Source organism: Eucyclogobius newberryi, unplaced genomic scaffold (genome assembly GCF_026437365.1).
Source record: "Eucyclogobius newberryi isolate DKJ021-1_F unplaced genomic scaffold, fEucNew1.0.hap1 SCAF_21, whole genome shotgun sequence".
Lineage (NCBI taxonomy): Eukaryota > Metazoa > Chordata > Actinopteri > Gobiiformes > Gobiidae > Eucyclogobius > Eucyclogobius newberryi.
The window spans coordinates 14547430-14564770 of NW_027315846.1; the positions used below are offsets into that span (position 1 = coordinate 14547430).

General features: G+C 37.5%; 1 long non-coding RNA gene across 1 annotated transcript in view; it reads left to right on the forward strand.

Moving 5' to 3' along the window:
- The first annotated feature begins 6408 nt into the window (after positions 1 to 6408).
- The window catches only part of LOC140370691 (uncharacterized), a 592343-nt gene continuing 581410 nt past the window's right edge, over positions 6409 to 17341 (forward strand). The window contains exon 1 of the long non-coding RNA XR_011928380.1: positions 6409 to 6490. This is a non-coding gene — a long non-coding RNA (uncharacterized lncRNA). The remainder of the gene's footprint in view (positions 6491 to 17341) is intronic.

Here is a 17341-nt window from a genome sequence, read left to right on the forward strand (position 1 = left end):
TCATTGTTGTGGAACAGACAAGAGATTTTGGTTAGTGTTTGAATAAATGAAATTTTGTGGCTGGCGCTGCCCTCCCCTGACTGCGTTTCAAAGGAGCATTAGAGCAAATGAAAACAGACTGTGTGAATGAGGTGATTTTGCACGCTGAGCTGGACAAAAGTGAGGCTGACAGTGGCGGGACTGAGGCGGCGACGGGGACAGACTACCAGCTAAAAGCAAATAAACAAAAGCTCAAGTTACATTAAGGTGGCAAATGCGTAAAAAGGATTATGAGACGCATCCGCAGGCAAATGAACGTGTGGAGGGTTATGAGCGGTAATGACGGAGACTCACTAAACTTCAATTTACATTAGAAAGGACACAGAATGATGTCTCTGTCTGTTGTGGAAGAAAAACTTAAAAGTAATATGATGAATGACAGAAATATGGCTTTAGGTGAGGTATAGGATTAAGGTCATTTTGAGTTCAATAAAGCTGGATGGAACGTCAAAAAACGTGCAAACAGCAGCTTGTGTACCAGTGTACCAAACCTCCATGCGCAACAATATTTCTAATAAGTAAAAAGAAAGTCATATATTCATTAGCGTTACATCCCATTAGAATTATAAAGGTTATTCAGATTATAAAGTTCTATCTGCTCTGGGTAAAGTTTGGGCCCCTTGTAAAGCAATAATAAAAGAGGGGATACATTCATTTGAAACATAGGAATAAAGGGCTCGCCAATGAGAAGGAGGATGTCAATTGAGATTATTTTTTTTTGTGGGGGTGTTCTGGGAAGAGGGAATTCCTTATGATTCTGAAATTGAAATTTGCATTTGGAATTCTAAAGTTCTATCTACAAAACGTAGGCTGAAACAAGAATTTATTCAAACAAATTTAGGCTTACAGAAAATTCTATTTTTTGTATAGGACGTTACAATCCTGAGCTTAACTTTACAAATGAGGTGAATACTTCTCTGGAGGACACTTCTGTGTTTATAAATGTATGTGTTCATAGTGTTTATTTCCCTATTAAAAGTTTTTTTTAATTAACAACAATTAAACATGTAAGCTAAAGACTTATATATGTCGATTACTTAGTTGTGAGGTGGGTTTTATTATGATTTAAAATTAGCAATAGTATATCAAGACATATAGACCTTAATTTATAAACACAGAAGTTTACTCCAGAGAAGTAATCACCTCATTTTCTTAACATGTTGATAATTGAGTTTTGATTATCATGAAGATATGGGAGTGGAAATAAGGACAATAACAGTGACTATAACAGCTAACTGGGCACTGCCGTGCACAACGCCTCATGCCTTACTTTTTACTTCATATTTCTGATTTTATTTATCTGATTTCAACCTTGAAAATATGAAGTCCAGGCAAAAGTACTGTTAAGTTAAGATCAAAACGGACATTAATGGACACCGCTGGTGGAAGGTCATAAAGTCTATTCCAGTCTGAAGTCTAGTTTTTCTTTGCACAACCAAATTAATTCCTTTTTGTCGATTTCCTGCCACATGCTAAATATGTCATATATAGTCTCTTTTACTGATGTTCGCAGAGAGGTGATTCTTTCGCAGAACACTGTCAAACGCATTGTCCCCCACAGACTTTAATCACCGCTGCACCAGTTTTAATAGAGGGATTATTAGCACAGGGATTAATCGGATCATTTAAATCTCTTACCACCCCTTGTGATTTACTGTACCTCGGTGGGCCACTTTCCAAAAGCACATAGCACGCTGCAAAGCAAGCAGTGGTAGCTTATTCTCTTTACCTTCTCTTTTTATTTTCCAGTGCTAACAAGGAGCTGGGGTTTTTCTTTTCTTTTTCAAGATTTTGTGGCCTGTAGGCTTTATTAGGAGAGGACAGGATGAAATAGGGAATGAGAGAGAGGAGGACATGCAGTAAATCGCCGGAGTCGGGATTCGAGCACAGCGGCCGGCTGCACTTGGAGCCTGGCATACGTGTGCGGTGCCATAACCACACTACCACAGGGCAACACTGGAGCTGGGGTTTTATAAAGATCCACACAGCAAGAGAAGAAAAAAGAGAGAGGAGAAGATCAGAATGAAAGGCCTAAGACATCTTGGGAGGGGTTAAATCAAATGGTAATCTTTTGAACATAGTACTGTTTGTAGAAGCTAGCTTTACGGTACTGTACTTGGAATTATGCCATATTTTGTTGAACTCTGATTTACAAAAATGTTTAGGGTAAAACTATTATGCTACTGTAACACTGCTGTATTATGTTTCAAAGTACATTAATCCTCTGCGTCTGTATATTTATTATATTTTAACTTTGCTATACTGTTAATTAACTTTCAAGAATAACTTTCACTACTGCTAATGCATTAAGTATTAAACATGCTTCTATAATCTACTTAAATATTTTCCCAATATTTCACTTGTTCACTTACCAACAAGTGATGGGCGGATAGCCAAAATATCCATATCATACTGACACTCAAAGTATTTTATTCTCATGCAAAAAATCTAAATATACATTATAAAGTTTTCTAATAAAAATATTCAACAATTAAGGCAAATAGTTTATCAGCAAATATTTCTAATTTAGCCTAACTTAACCTAACCCTTACCCTAAGATGATAAAATCCTCTATACGCCAACGTAAAATATTTTATAATAGAGCAGTTTAAATGCATTTTAATACAAAACTAATTGGTATCATATTAGATCAATGTCGTAATACATGTTAGAGCTATTGTTATTGCCCGGTTTCTTATTAGCTCTTGCTATGAACATTTTATTTTTCAAAAAAGTACTTGTGCTTGGTTTTTCGTCCAATTGAGCTCAAAACACCACTTTCTGCATCTAAAGACATTTCAATTTAATAATCAAACTCTTTACGGTCTCCGCGTGGCACGCCGTCAAAAATGACTTAATTTCCTGTTTTTCCATGAAACCAACGGCATAGACCAACCGAGTTCAAATTTCACTCATGTGTTTTTATGGCTTGATTGCAAATAATGAATACCCATACAACAAAATTATTCTATAGCCCCCCCTGCAAAAAAATGTATTGAACATGTGTCTTATTTTGTACCATTTGGCCTCTAGAAACAGGCATATTTCCTGTACAAATCCTGTCATAATAAGCAACAGCTTTATTTTTGACAAGGTCTGACAGAAACAGATTTAACGCTGTGCAAATAACAAATACAGACAAACATTTATACAACTTTATTTGTTTCACTAGCAAGGACCACGACCCCAGATACGATGCAAGGTGTTTATTGGCAGGAGAGAAACATGATCAACACAAATGTACGAAGTTGATGCCGTTTTGGGGCTTCTTGCGATGAGGGCTGAAGGCTCCCGGGCCCCGATACCCCATCTAGGAGACAAATTAGAATAATTAGAACAATTTAAAAGAGGGTGGGAGGGGCACGACGTCATGAACACAGGTGTATGTGATCTGGATGATTAAGTAGTGTAGCCGCAGGAAGGGGCGTGGTCCTGCTCCCGAACTTAAGAGAACAACTTATCTTCATATAAATAAGTTGTATTAAAAGACATGCTGCAGAATTTTTAACTAACTGTAAGTGTGACAGGGTTAGCTTGGCTGATACCAGTGTACAGTGCATTACAGTAGTCAGTACGTGTAGAGATAAAAGAACGGATCACCCGCTCCAGGTCGCTAAAAGATAAAACCGGTTGAAGTCTAGATAAAAGCCTGAGGTAGGGATGGTACCGCTAAGACGGACCGGATCTGGACTTGTAAAAACGTTTCGGTTCAGGTCCAAAAAAAAACGAAACCCGGTGATTCGTTTCTGGACTCATAAAATATCACTCAAATACTATATCCTTTTTGTTCTAGAATCTAGACCATCTTAAACCTTCCATTGATCGCGAAATTCGCGCTGGAAACGACGTAAACACTGCCATGCGCCGCTGTCAATAGCGCACACGAACCCTAATTAGCAACGCACGCGTCTTCCGGGCAGAAGTGAAGCCGGCGAAATAAGATTAAAGATGCGTGAGACAGGAGCGCCTCGTACGTGTCGAGCTGCGCAGAACCGTGTATCCACATGTGAACATTGAAGCGGCAGTCGGTAAGATCGCTGGCTTTATTTGAGCTGTTTTAAGCTGTGGCCGCCGCGTGCGATGTTGTGATCGATGGATTGCGTGCGTGGCCGCGTGTTAAAGGGGCGGGTCAGCGTGGTTTCTTGTCTGGGTCTTTGGTCTGGGTGTAAATATGAATGAAATAACTTAAGTGTTATTTTGTGGTGTGATGTATTTGGTATTAAGTAAATACAAAGTAAAGTCAAAGTAATATTGCTTAATTGCTGCATTCATTAATTGGAGTTTATATTTTGTCATAGTATTTTGTATTTGTATTCTACAGTTGTTAAATATGGTCTGGTGTTTAATGCTGCTAATATGATGTATTATTTTGATTTGTTCTGTAAAATATTTTCATATTCTACTTTTGATACTGCTAATTTGATTGCTTTATAGTGATTCAAGTTGACTTTTATGCTAGTTTTTGTAACTGTTATTTTACACAGTGACTTAATTATTTACACTGGTGTTTTGTCTGTTTGAAGGTTTTTACCTGACTTTTGATGCTAATGGATCTGTAACATTAAAGAGTGGAAATGTGTCTAAAGGCAAAACATTGTATCAGATGAAACAGCTGCTTTGACCCTTGACCCAGACTGACCCTGTCAACAATACTCAACATGCTCTTGTTGTTGAGTTGAGTCTTAGCTTGTAGCTTGTGATTTGTAAGTTGTAACTTCTGTTAAAAAACAGTGAATAAACCAGACAAGTTGAGTTTATTTCACTCTGCAGTTAAGCCTTGTGTTTGATAGTCGTCCTTGTTCAAGTGTCTTCAACTTAATTGAGCCAAGTAGCTTGTGTCATGCTGTTGTAACATAATGCAAATATGGCATGGTTTAGGTCCGGACCTAATGAGTCCGGACCTGAACCTAAACCTCTGGATTCGAATCCGGACTTGAACCTGAATGCGGGTTTAGGTTTGCATCCCTAGCCTGAGGTGATAAAAACTAGATCTAACCACGGCATTGTCTGCTTGGCAAACTTAAAATCTCCATCAATGATGGTGCACTTGGCTCCTGGCTGGTGGTCAGGCAGGGAGAAAGACATGCCGGGGCGGTCAGCATTTGACCGTGGCCGCGAGGGTGACGAGAGCTATTATCGCCGCTTGCGGCTTTAATTTGACTTGGTATCAGATCGAACCAAAATCAATGATATCACCAATTACTACAGTTAACCTCATGTAGACATTACAGATTACACAATGCTACAAAACAACATTCTTTAAACTGCATTTTAACAGGTGAATGCTAATTCTTTAGACTTTAGACTGTGGCACTTTAATGTTTCTCCGCAGTCCACACTGGCCACTGTGGGTGGGTGAGCGTAGGGGCTGGAGGGAGAAGCAGTGGGAGGTGGAGAGCCTCATGTCCAAAGTAGAGATATAGACTGTAAGCACAATACCCTTGAGTGTGGCCTTGGATCTCTATAGGATTCCATTCCTCGTGCCTCTAGGTCCAGATCAAACAAGACCAGATAAAGTGGAGTGACACAGACATAAAACACAGCAGCTGCACCCAAATTGTAGTGTCTTCAAGAGCTCTGTTCAAAACATAGAATGCAGTTTATTTGTTGAGGAGTAGCCTGGGAAAACAAATACTATTTGAATAATACATTTTTCTTTGCCATAATGGTGTATTCATAAAAAAAAAAATAAAGTCAACAAAACAACATGTGTTTTAAGTATTTCTTGCTTTAATTGTTCTTTGCTGAAAACTGAATATTTTATAACTTACACAGTTTGAAATAAAACACAGCAGATTGTTTTATTCTCCTGACTTCAGAACTATGTATTTGGGCCTCAAAACTCCTGCCATAGACACAAATAAATTATACCTTTGGAGCATACTTTGGCAGCAGGACAAAAGGCCATAACAAAGACATGGATGACACAAACTGCACTAAAAATCAAGAACTGGTTCAACATTATAACTGACATTAGAAACATTTAGAACATTAAATTTGGGATACTTTGAAATTGACCTGTTTGAAAGACTTTGGACCAGGTGGATTGTGATTTAGTTTCATTGGATGTCTTTTGTTACTTATATTTTTGTGTCTTTCTTTCTTTCACTGTGTTGTGTTTGGGGTTAAAATGTAGAAAAAGATTCAGGAGTAGTCATTTGGACACGTTCCAACTCCATCCAAGAGTCATTCTCAATCTGCGAATAAGGACCGGGAACTCAGATATTTATCCTATTCAGGGTAGGCCCTGCCCACCGGGAGGGACCTCCTGATGAAAAGGTGTAATTGGTTTCACCAGAAACTAAACCTCTTTGTTTTCTATCAGTCCTTTAATGGGCTATAAGCCTCCTATTGTCCCTGGCAAACAGAGTCCAGATGACTACAACTGAATCTTTTTCTACAATGGAACACTCCTGGACGAATGAGGGATTACAAAGACAAAGAAATAAATGTCACTATCTCATCTCTGCAACATTAGACATTGTGTACCAGACTTTTGTATCGATAAAGCGGAAAAGTTAAGTAGTGCACCTTTTACTGCTTATGGGAGCAGTCATAAAACATTATCTTATATAAATCTAGATTTTTGTGTGTTTACTATTTGGTTGACAGTGCAGTCTGAATCCCAACCGATTATAAATACATATGTACGTATAAGATCACAAACAATGAACAGATAAATCCATATTGCTGTCCCGTGCAGTATTTTTATGCAGTTCTTCCTTACTTATGTTAATCTGGAATTTCTATTAAACTACTCTGTGTGTGGTATAAATGATCTTGCTTTCTAATATTTGTGGTATGCATGTGGGTAAGTATTTTTCTAATATCCTCGGCGTTGCTTAGAAAGGACCAGTAATGCTTCAGTGAAACACAAATTCTATTATACTGCTGGCTTTAGTTACACAGAGAGTGGGTAAAGTGCATTAGGAGCAATGTTGTAATAGGTCTTTTTCATTATAAGTTTAGGAATATATTCAGCCCTGGACTGGGAAAGGCAGAGGGTTTATGCTATACCTCAAGATTCAAGAATAAATATGAACACAAAAATACAACTACAACAGTTGCATTTTCAACACCACAAAATAATATAACTGTCCATGTTTTTATTTCACTCACAAAAACAAACAAATAAACAACTGGACACAGGTAAAATGTAAAAATGTATGACATATTGTTTTTTATACCAATCTACAAACTGGTCTAACTTTAACCTAATCATCATGCAAATTGCTACTATTCATTTTGCCATTCCATAAAATACAAGACAGTTTGGTGATTTACCAGATTACTATTTGGATGCATTTGTAAGTCATATAAAAAATGATTAATGATTAGCCCCTATGGAGTCTAATATTTATTATTAGCGGAGATGGCAGGGGTAAACTAGTAAACCGATCCTGTTTGCTCCACTCATACACTTGTGCACTTGCATAGACACAGTAGAGACTGACAGGTAATGCTAAATGCCAGCCAGGTGGTCAGCTTCAGGCAAAGCCAAGGAAAAGGTTTCCCCTGTCAGAACTATACCTCAGCCAGAGTTTAGGCACAGAGATTACAATCGCTGCCACTAACTTTGGCGAGCTCTCACTGCAAGTCCTAGTCAATGTTGAAATAGGCATACTGGAAAGGACAATATCTTATTTGTATGACTTGATTATGACTGTCTAGTATGTTGAATAAACCAACAAACATGGACCATGGAACTATAAGAAGATTTGGAAGATGAATCCAAGATGGCCTTATGGCCTGTGCTCAATGCATGATGCCCCTCATTTTTCTTCTTCTGCATTACTACCTGAATAGCGCCATCATTACTTTTTATTTTGTATTTATTTATGCATTAATGAATGAATGAATGAATTTAATTATTTATCTATTTATTTACTTATTTCAATGCCCCCTTTCTGTCCCACTTCATACATTTAATTACACAGAGAAAACATGCAAACACTAAAAAATTAATAAATAAATAAATAAATAAATAAATATATATATATATATATATATATATATATATATATATATATATATATATATATATATATATATATATATATATATATATACATATACAGAGTTTTGCCCTCATTAATGAACTTAATTCTTTACATTTTGATTAAAAAGCATATCCTCTAATTCATAAAAGCAATAAGACATACAGTCTATACCTATGAAGTTTTTTATTGGAATTCTTTAAAGTTATGGAGTTTAGGGCATGACTTTGTGGTTTATCATACTGATCAATAACTCATTGAATTATTTGAATAAATTATCATGAATTATACAAATTTTGCGATTCCTCTATCCTTCCATGTTTTCCATTTTATTACCTCCTAATTTATTAATAGATAAAACAGAAGAGTGTTTTCTGACACTCTTTTAAAATATTATAGGCGGCTTCAATTAGACTCTGTTTCAGTTCATTTGGATTTTTAAAATTCCATATAATATGAACAAATGTTCTTCTCTACTTTTAATCACTTTGTTCCATGGTTTGTTGTTGTTTGCATTGGAGGAAAGCTAATGCACTAACTACAGCCACAGTTTGTCAGAGTTAAAAGGTCAGAGCCTCATTCTTCTTTAGTTGGCTATTACTGTAAAATCATTAGAACTTAAGAATTATAATTAATTGTTAACTTTCATAAATAGGTTTTCATCACTGCAACAAGATAATAATTGGTCCTTGCAAAACATGTTTTTAAGCCACATAAGCTAATAAATAAAGCCCGGATAAAACATTGATTCAGAATTTAATTGAGAATAGTTTTTAATCGGGAATTGTTTTTGAATGAAATAGAGTCCCCAAAAATCGGAATATAATCAGATTCCCAGGAACTTAAAGAGTCACACCCCTACAGTCTAGTGAGAGCTAAGGACAACGTTTGTGGATGAGAATGGGGAGGTTTGGTGGTAACTGGACATTATGCAGTTACAATTACACAACAATTTCCCCTAAACTATAAGCATTTCTTCCAGAATTTTCTACTTTTATGACAACTTAATAATAAATTAGATGATAATGTTAATTGCCTAGTTAACTGCCTGATATGATTTTTTCTTTTTAACTTTTTTAACTAAACTGCTTATTGTTCTCATGTGGTTTCCTCAGTTTTTGCACTGAATGTAGGTCAGAAGTTTGAATGCTATAAACGATTATAATTCTAGTCAGTGAACAGTTTAAGTGCATAACAAGAATTGTGCCATGGAAGCCGTGCTGCAATCCAGAGCTGGCACAGCAATAAACAAACCTAACCAGAATTGAAAGGTTGGAACACTAGGCCAGTTGATCTGCAGGGCGCATCTGCTTTCACTAGGAGCAATTTGGAGAAAAACAAGATTCCGAAATGAGGGCAATTTCAGTTTGTGCCAGCTCTCCAATGGTCAATGCTCACTAGAACTCCCAGCACAGCGGTCTGGGCCTGTTCTCTGTCTGGCTCCAGCTTTGCACTGAAAACACCAAACACCAAGATTCCTCTGTTTATTGACCATATGTGCAGCTGTTCCCGGGGAGGTGCAATCTCTAGAATACATAGAAAATGATAAATGGAAAAACTCACAGATATAATATGCTAAACAAAAGCAGTGATTGATATTCTTGTGGGCAAAGTAGATTTTCCAAGCGACTGCGCCAGGAAGCGACGGAGAGGAAGAGAAGAGAATAAACTGATGCGTCAACCCAAGATCTCAAGGAAGTCTGTGCACGGAAGATATGAACAAACATTGTGGGTTAAAGGGAATTACATTGTCTATTATAGGATTCACAGATATTGTTGTTTGATGAGATAGTTCTTGACTAAGTGTTTAAGCATTACAACATTCAACACTATGTAACTTTTCTGGTTGAGACCCTTTACCTGCCTGCTTCCATGGAGATGTTATTACATTGTCTGAAATATCTTGTTTTATTTAATTACAGGTGTTTTTATTAAAGAGAAACAAAGTATTCTTACTGTGACTGGGGGTCGCCTTTCCACAGATCTTATCTATGTCTTGGCCTCCATGGAGATGGATATATTTAATACCATGCTAGGGAACATTCTAGGCTAAGCAATAACATATCCACAAAGACAAGCAGGTGGCTGTAGACGTGCACCTTTAACAAATAATATTCATTTCTTTCATAAATTAAAACTACCATTCATTACAGACAATACATGTAGCAATTGTTGCTGCTGTTTAACGTATGCAAATAAAATAAAATAAATAAAATGCCATCTTCATCTTTGGCCCCAATGCAATATATCTACTTACACAACTACTTGGATTTTTCAGATAAAAAGAAAATATTTGCGTTTGCTGGTTGTGTCTAGATTCCATTTAAGATTTGTTTGCTCCTCCCATAAAACAAAGCCTGTCCCCTTTGTCTTTTGATATCAATCCTTAACCCTCACCTCCACCTTTTGACACCAGATAATACCCTATCCCCCATCCCCCATGATGTATGTCACTGAGTCACCTATAGCCCGCTGCTTCTATACATCATTCTCTTCCCTCCATGATATCTTTTACCTTTTTTCCAGGTTCTATCGACAACGCGTGGCTGAGAAATTGCCCTATAGCCCCTGATGGCAAACTCGTCCCTCCACTGTCCATGAAGAAAATTGAATCAGTGCCCAGTCTCCAAGCCAGCTAGCCTGGGCTTTTTTATACCCACGGATTCATCTGCAGCCAGCCGCCAATGGCCCATTAGGCAGCACAAGTCGATAGTTAACTAATTGAAGCGAGCCCTAACAGCAACTTCTTCGCCCATCAATCTAATCCATAATGGCGATTAAATGATCAGTCAAAATCTCTCCCAGTCTGAGCAACCTTGATTGGCCAGCATGACTGATGGCCAGAGGGGGTGAATGAATCACTCATTTAATGTAATATGAATGTTTTTTATTTAGGTCTTCATGTAGGATAAGAATGATCTTTGATGTTAATTTGTACATAAAGCATAAATAGACAAGTTAAGTGTTTGTTTATTGTTGTTTTACAGTACTTTTTTGTGACCATTGGGCACTTCATATATGTCTTATCTTTTTTGGCCCGTAGGCTTTACTTGATAGGACAGTTTCAGCGTGAAATGGGGATGAGGACACGCAGCAAAGTGTCGAAGCCGGGATCCGAACAACACTGCAGTTAGCTGCATGTGAAGCCTGGCATATGTGCTGCCACCTTAACCACCAGGCAGCGCAGCGTCATACATTTCAACTGCAATATTTTTTTCCCCCATTCTGTTCTGAACCTTAATTACTAAATGGACTCCTCGTGCTCATCACTCTGCTCCTGTAGTCATGTACCTTGGCTGAATGTCAACATGACAAGTCGCCTGCACCTCTGCACCGCTCAAGCTGACCTCCACAACCAATGGATTCACAATGTTACTTTTCTGGTGATTTTCCACATAGCTGCAAACAGATGATGAAGGCTCTATGACCAAAACACAACACTGGCTTGTATTATTTAAAAAAGCATCGGGGAAATGCTTGCAGGCTTTCTTTTTTTTTTTTTAAAGCTAATGTTTATGCATGTTTTTACAGGAAGTATATTAGTTATAAGAACTTATACATGCTACACCCTTTTTCATTATTTTGGAACATCATACAAGTAAAATCAATTTCCAAATAGGGATGTAGTTCATTCAAAAATGGCGGTCAGGTTGTCAATAGAAAGAAGCAATGAATTAATTATGAGGTGGCCAGGCATCAGGTTAGAGAGGCAAATAAACACACTGTAGATTCCACATGTACAAGCTTCAAGGCACAGGCAGATGAGGTTGCATGATGAAACACCACCATATAATTTGCAATCTATTTACTGAATGATAAAGTCATTTTTTATACAGTGATACAAATTAATGAAATGAGGAGCATGCCTTAGAAAAGTGGACGCATTAACATTTTAATGGGGAAAATACTGGAATGACGACATTGAATAGTCCATCTTAAGATACTGGAAACCTGAAATTTGATTAAGAGTGTTTCTGGCAACAAAAAAATGAGCCAAGATAGAGTTCTTGGCCAATTAGTTAACTTCATATTTTACTGTAAAAGTAAATATGTTTTGAATTTTCTGTTGGCATACAATGTTTAGGGGGATTACATTAGTCTGGCCACCTTCAAAGGTGCACTATGTAACTTTTGTGGTGGAGGCTCCACCAACTGTTTGTCCCATGGAAATGTTGTTAGGATTAAACTATTAGAGCATAATACTGTTTTAATGCATCAGAACCCCTTGTTGGGTTTCAAAGGACATCATAACATTCTAATGGCCAATGCTATTTGATATCAGCAAAAAATAATATTGTTAAAATGTATTCCTTTTGTTGTAATACAAGAGGTTAATGGGGTATAGTTACTAATAAAAAGGTGAACATTTATAAATGTACCTTTCAGATACATTATTTCATGGCAAAGTGAGATAATGGATTCACAGTGTTGCTTTTCTGGTGATTTTCCACAAACCGATGATGAACAATCTCTGGCCTATATTATTGATAAAAGCAAAGCAACAGAGAAATCCGGCTCCAGCGTCCCATCTGGCAGTATGATATCATCACATTCTAGAATCTGAAATTAATCAATTGACCTTATTCTGCCCCGCCCACTTTTTCCTTTTCTGTGTGAATTATGTCTAGAAAACCCTGGCACGCTGCAGAGTGCATTAAAACGAGTTTACTTACAGGTCCAAGTTTTTTAATCTGTTTATCATGGTTTTACAAACTGCCTACATAAAACGTTTGTTTTGGAAAACATCCTACAACTTTTATTTTAGCAAGCTAATGTTACATTGGTAATAATACACTAGTTTTTCTTGCAAATGTGTTGCTTTTATGATAAGAACAACGGAAAGTAAACCCCTGAATGATGGAAGAGCATTGGCGCGCATGGGAGAGTAAGGTTCAGCACATTTTCTCCAGTTATTTGGGTCTGGATGGAAATGCTGAAATAGAGCATGCTCAGAGGATGGGTCAGTACCATGAGACGGGATGGCCCAGGAAAATAATGGTAAATCTGCTGCGACTTAAAGATAAACAGTGCATCCTTTCTTTAAAGGGTCCAACATCTATTCGAATGAAGAGGTACGATACACTAATTATTTTGACTAAAGAGCATTAATTAAAGAACTCATAATCTTCTAATGTGAATGGCATTTTGAACATTATCATATATTTTTAGGTGATAATGTTGATTTATACTGATGGGTAAACCCAAAACTACACAATTTGGTTTTTGCACACATAAATATTTTAAGCATTAAAAATAAATTACATGACTTTAATGATCTAGGGCATAAGTATTCGATCAACATAAGCTGTCTCAGAAACACATCTTGATGATGACAAATTCTTTAACATTATGTCACTTGTCATATTAAGTGTGCTCTTCTGCCCCTCTGAAAGGTCTAGCAATTTTTTTATTAGAATCAAAAGTATTGATTAGAACAAGCAGAGAACTGGTGTATTCCACTCTGCCATTGCTTAATTTAGACAGAAGAATAAAGATTGAGTTAAACTGAGCACCTTGTTATACAATACAATAACCTAGAAAATGCCTGCTTTTATATTGAATCAAATTGCCTACGGTGATTCCATTCATAAGCATATCATTAAAACTACAGCCAATGGTCTTCTTATCCCAAATACTGTTTTGGGACTTTATGAAAATAATTTGTTTTGTACAGAGCGATATGCAATTGGAACCACATCATATATAACCTAAAGAGTCATGCGTTAAATGTTTAACACTTAACGCATGAAATATTATGAAATTGAATGATTGATAACCATGTAATTGAAATGAAATCTGTTTTTAATTGTAATGGACCCAGGAAGACTAGCTGATTGCACCGCTTTCAGCTATTGGCACCCATTTGAATAAACGAAAAAACCTTTGACCTAAGTGCCTGACTTTCTTTCCCAACTTGTGCGAGTATGTAAATGCAGCAATAGAACAGTGATTAACTGCTGCCGAAACTATCTGTACGATTATACAAGAATGATCCTCGACAGTAAGAATTCTTGGTGACCATGATATAACGTGGAAATAGTTCCTTGCATTTAATGAATACAGGAGTTTTTATTGAGCTTGCCTCTTCCCAGATCTGACTTGTAACCTATGGTGGCTTAACCCGCTTGTCTCAATGGAGATGTATAATGTCCTGGCATAATAGTGAAACACATTCCAGGCAAAACAATAACACAGACAAGATAAAAATGTATAGCAGCCATTTGAAACGTTAAGTGAACCTTTTATAGGGATTTTTTTCTTTTTCTTGGATTGGTCTTCAATTAACAGTCAAATGACCCAATAGAAAAGAACACTTGCAGATGAGGAGCAACTTGCTACTTGCTACTGAATAAAAGCTTCCTTATATATGTGAAACCGCTTAACCATTAGAAGTGCTACTTGGAGACACTCCAGCATGTCATAACAGCAAACCTCAAGCAAAACGCACCAAACTAATGCACTTTGCTGAACTTGCAGAACAGTCAAACTTCTTCAGACAGCTCATCTGCTCGATGTGTTGCAGCTTTTACAAAGAGAATTTTGCTCTTAAATGCAAATGCAGTAACTTGAAATGTGAAGAGACTTGGTAGATTTAAATAAGTAATGGTCTTGGCTCGTGAGAGTGAGTGAGGTGGTGATAATAGCCCTTCTTTTTCAATTTGGTTCAATTTTGGTGGTGCTTTAAGAATATCCAGTAGTGATTAATCAGCCTGCACTGTTGAACACTTGTTATAATCAATTGCCAATATAGAAAAACTATATTTAGCCGGCACCTTCATAGGTGCCGGTTGAGCTATACTCAACAAAACACAAGGTACAACACAATGATCCTATACTCTCAGCGCCCCAGTCTTTAGTACAGGATATATTTATGCAAAAGGTCAGGTTATTTACTCCGGCAACTGCATTGGGTGCACTGACAAACATGTCAACACTATATTGCACGGTGTATTCAAGAATGATGCTTAAAGAGGTTAAAGCTATATTCATCCCATGACCATGTAAATACCAGCCAGATGAATTCTCGCAATATTTGATTCTCAAACTCTTGAGAATCTATCGGGTCTCTCTTGCGCTGTTTGAACCGGCAGCTGAGTGACTAACCAATCACAGTGCAGCATTGTAGTATGGGCGGAACCTAAACAGATATGGCGATGCCAACAGATGTGTTTTAGCCTATCAATGCATAAGCAATCTGGACAGTTACTCTACTGAATATATTTTTAAATAATTGGAAAGAGAGGGTGATCTTGCTTTGACAGACGAAAAGTGGGATAATAGTGTTCACCCCAGTAGTGGACCACAAATCACATCTAGGGGAATTGCTAAGGAGGCAAACGACTATCACGTGTTTTGGAACTGTTACTCAAAAATACTTGACAGAAATCAACACATTTTAGAACTATGTATTTGGGCCCCTTTGGAACATATTTTTGGCAGCAGGAAAAATGACAGATATCAGACGAATAGAAACAAAAATCTTTCAGACTTAATTTGGAAATGGGCAAATTTGACAGACTGTTGACTAAGTGGGACTTTTATTTTCATTTGAATGTGCCTTGATTTTGTTTCTATTGATTATTATTTACTTGTGTGCTTTAAATAAGACGTTGGAATGGACTGAATGTGGACTTTAGAAATCCTTTCTGGTAAAAAAACTCTTTTGCTCAGACTGCTTTTCAGTGAAAGGAGCTTAACTGTTTGTTGGGTCTAACGCTGTATTAAAAACTGACCTCTTGACTGTACTTCACATGTAACCTTGACCTTTTCCGGCTACCCTACTTTGCATTATCTGCATTAACATCCCGTCTTTCTCTCCCCCCTAACAGCAGCGTCTGGCGCACCATCTCCAGCCTTATAAAGACTAATGTGCACCATTAGCCAATCTAACTGTTGCCACTTCTCAGCTCTGCCTGCCTCAAATGTCCCTGTAATGTGGCAAACTGTGCACGTTACATTAGCAATTTGGCAGGCCGAAGTGTTAACCGGCAGATTTTGATTTGTGCTCCTCATCTTTTTGATTAGCATTGGTCCCCCAAAAGCACACAGGGTTCTCCGGTGCGTTATCATTGGTCAGAAATGTTGGTGACATGCTAAGTACCAGGCTAAAGTGAGCTCGGGGCCCACAGCACAATGATTAATGTTGGCCTTGGTCATGCAGAGGGCTCGCTAGACTGCCGCTAAAAGACTGGCATTTTTCATGTCCACTGCCCAGGGAATTGTTACTTATCAAAAAGTCTTTTGCACCTGGAAGTTGGTGGGATCTGGGGACCTTTATTACAGCTGCCGACAAAAGTACTCAAAAAACAGGCCCAACTTTTCTCCTCGAGTTATATAGTGCATTTCTCTTCTTCAGGTCTGCAGGTCTGTGAGTGTGATTTATGAAAGTCAAGCAAAGTGTTGCAGACTGGAGGAGAAGGATGAGGTGTTTCCTCAATCATAACAGATGCATTTACAAAGCCACAGAAATACAGACTAGGCATCTGGTTGACAGGAGTACTGGACATGTGCTGTTATTTAAAAATATTACATAAGCATTTATTACTATTCAAAATATATTTCAAAGAAAAAACAAAGCATCAGTTTTCTACTAGACTTGTCAAACTTTTCTGGCTGTTGACAAAAAGAAGAAGCTTTTTGCACCTGCAAGAAAATATGGAAAACTTTTTCTTCAAGAAAACACTGCAGTGCCCCCACACTTAACAGTTCAGTGCAAGTGTAGTCAATGGTCCTTTAATGGAGCTCCTCGAATAGAGAGGTAAATTGGTGTAGCTGAGGAGAAGTGAACTCTGTCCAAACTCGTTCCTAAATGCGAGCACCTGGAGAATGATCTAGTGTTCTGCCTGATGGGATTAAAGCAGCCATTGTGAGGGACACATAGTTCGGTACAAATTAACCAGATGGTTCAGGGCAGAATATGTTATGTTTATCACTCTGGCCATGTTTGTCCGGCGCTATAAAAGAAGCGAGATATGTCTGAATTGTATACATTCTACAATAAGGTTCATATTATGTTAGATTAGATTAAAATGTAATCAAACAAATCATTATATCATTTTGTAGGTGTGTTTGTGTGTCATTGGTCTCATGGTTATGGCACTTTTCCACCTGCAATGGTCACTCAAAGCTCTTTACATCAGCACGCGCACGCGCGCACGCACGCACGCGCACACACACACACACACACACACTTATGACCCCGAAGAGAGGTTTAACATATTTAAACGGACACGGAGACGAAGACAAGTTTAAACAAGTTTATTAGGTTTTCACCAAAAATAAATGCCAAATTTCGAACCCCCGTG